Here is a 3,137-nt window from a genome sequence, read left to right as displayed (position 1 = left end):
AAAGTTGAAGTTAGTTTTTACCGCTTGTAACCTTTAAGTTACTATTAAATTAATTTGTTATAAGAAGCAGATATAAGTAGATGGAAACGTACAATTAATAAATATTATTTTATGGCCTTTAAACCGAGTAGAAATGGAAAATCGGATATGTTCCAACTTATAAATAAATAAACAAACAAATGAAATTAACGCTCATTCCATTTTCTTTTTCTTTCTTCACCAAGTTATGGAGTGCTTGAAATAATAATTTGTATTTCAATTTGATGTAGTTCTACAATATTATCTTCTGTGACGATTTTATCTTGATGTTCAGAACTGAGCTCATGTATTCAAAAGCCGTTGACTATTTTCCAAAATTGTTGTTTCATCTTTACTGTTTCTATGGGTCTATTTTCATTAACATTGCTTGATGTTTTCAATAATAGCTTCCAATTCAATTATTTACTATGCTCATTCTATAATCGGTTCTTCTATTTTTTTTCCTTCTAAATTCTTTGAATGTCCTGCTAATTCCGAGAGATTTTATATTTTAGAATCTTAATTTGAATACTGAATAATTTTTGAATATTGTTTTAGAAAAAAAAGATTAATTCTATTGTATGGGATTGATTATCTCTCATGCAACTTTCTTTATAAACGTAAGCCATATCTTTTTAATATATCCTACAGTTGGAAAATTTTATTTCTTGAGTAGAATTCTTTGCCACAAACATCTTAATTTGTGGAGTTTAATTAACATAAATAATTCATTTCCTTGCATTAAATTTATTTGATTTAGCCGAAAGTTTAATTCTAAATTTGCTACATTAAATGTATCATAATACACTATAGCCCGAATTTCTGGGCAAGCATCTAGATTGTTAGATGTTTTTGTAAAACCAATAAAGTTGTGCAGGGTATCTATTAAAATAAATGCAACTGATAACACATTTTAATTGTTCAATGTAGTTATTACAAGTTCTTTTGATTCTACAACATTACAAATATTATTATTTGGTGTCTATCTATTTTGTCATTGCAAATAAATTAAGCTGTTTTATTTATTATTTTTTTTTTAAATGTATTAAACTGAAGAAAAAAAACAGTTGAATTTATGTTTTTTTTATCAGTGACTTTATTGTATGGGCCAGCAGAATAGATTAGTATTTATTTGTTTACTATGTTATCACAAGTTTTTAGTTTAAACTGGTACAACTAATATATAAAGCCACAGTAGAGCAGAATTGCATTAAAAAGTAGTCAATTATAAATATGAAAAAAATTGGTTTCATTCTAAAGAATATGGTGCACTGCTAACAATATTTTTTTTCAGTGTCTTTAAATTTACAAAATTAATTTTGGAGCTATGTACCTTGGTTCCAATTTTCTTAGATGTTATTGTATCATACAAATTTTGTCAGCAAAAACTTAGATGTACAGTACAGAACCCGTTATCCGGAAATCAGAAAACCGGAAAACCAAAAAACCGGAATGAAATTCGATAAATTTTACCGCCATTTTTGAAAAAAAAATTTTTTTTTTCCTCTAAAGTTTTTAGGATTTTTCTTTCTTTTTTGAAAGATGTTTACCATACCATCATTTTGGAAATAATCATTAGTGTATTACTCCATCGTTTTTTTTTCTTTTTAAGATTATTTCCACAAAAAAAAATTTTTTTAGTTGGGTTTAACAATAAAAAAAACGGCTTTTTCTAGCGATTCAGAAAACCGGAAAAATCAGTTATCCGGAATAGCGATGATCCCGATCGTTCCGGATAATCGGTTCCCTACTGTATTTCCATAATTCTATCTATTTGTACAAACTGAAATTAACAAAATATATAGGGAAATCATCCCTTTGGAATAAGTTTTAAAAGAGGGTATATTTATCGATCAAATTTATAATATTCTCTGATGTTATATTCTAATATTTACCTACCACCAAATTCCGAAATTGTACTAATTAAAATCTGAAATTCTCGCCTACCCTACTGTATTTCTTTGAGTGTTTTTAAAACTTAATTATTTTGATGCAGGTACTGATACTCAAAATTTTCCAGAAGCCCTACATTGAATTAAAAATAAAAAAATCCTAACTTTCTAATGATGTAGTGTCACTTTACAACTTGTTACAACATTCTAACATTTCTCAGCTACATTGAAAAATAGTAATTGTTTTCTGGTGAAAATCCTCAAATCACTTCAACCAGGTTTGGGGTTTTGGACGTCCTTAACTGGTTTTGGACAGGACACGTGGGTTTTACTGTCTTAAACTGGGTAAAACTGTCCAAAGCCTTGAACTTTGGTAAAAGGTAAAAATTCTATAGATGTAACCATTGTACACATAATAATTACATGTATCAATAAATATTTGATATTTTTTATACAATTTACTTTAACTTATCAAAAGAAAATAATGTAATATAATAGGAAAAGGTTTATAATTTTTGAACCTTCATAATTCATTGAACAACAAAAGTCAATACCTAATCCTTTAAATATAAATATGCTTTTAATACTGATAAATAGAGCCCGGATTTTGATGACCTAAAAAATCTCAATTAATGCCCTTAAAAAGTGCAAAAAATGCCCTTAAAAGTGTAAAAAATGCCCTTAAAATGCGAAAATTGCGCTAAAAATGCCGTATGACATGACTTAAATAGAAGTAAAAATATTGAACTAAAACAATGTTTTACTCTTTAAAATTATTATGAGTCTTTTAAAAAAATATAAAGCAATGCAATACTTGTCCTACGTTCATTAAAGTTTGAAAAATATGTTATATCCTAAAATAGCAACAAAAAAAAAGGAAAATATATTGACTCCAAAACATTTTCATTTTGTATAGAAACTTAAATGAATATAACAATTTCCATCTCATAATATTACTAAATATCAGAATTACAATGGATTATAAATTTTTTTTTTTTAATATTTTGAAATGTAAACGAGCGCCTCTTGTCTGAAAACAAATTTTTATACCAGGAGAAACTTCTTTCAACGTCTACTGATGTTATTGGTGCGTACTTGAAAAGGACGGTCACACTTACTGACTATCTTCTTCAATTTGAAAAGATGTTGCTTCACCTGTTAATATCCTAGAGATTTTCTTCATTGTTTGGAAGTCAGTGCAATAATAAAAAATAATAAAAATTACAA

Source organism: Parasteatoda tepidariorum, chromosome 9 (assembly GCF_982258835.1).
Source record: "Parasteatoda tepidariorum strain Cologne lab strain chromosome 9, Ptep-v5.0, whole genome shotgun sequence".
In the NCBI taxonomy this organism is placed as follows: domain Eukaryota; kingdom Metazoa; phylum Arthropoda; class Arachnida; order Araneae; family Theridiidae; genus Parasteatoda; species Parasteatoda tepidariorum.
The sequence above is the reverse complement of the archived record's forward strand: the minus strand, read 5'-3'. Positions refer to the sequence as shown.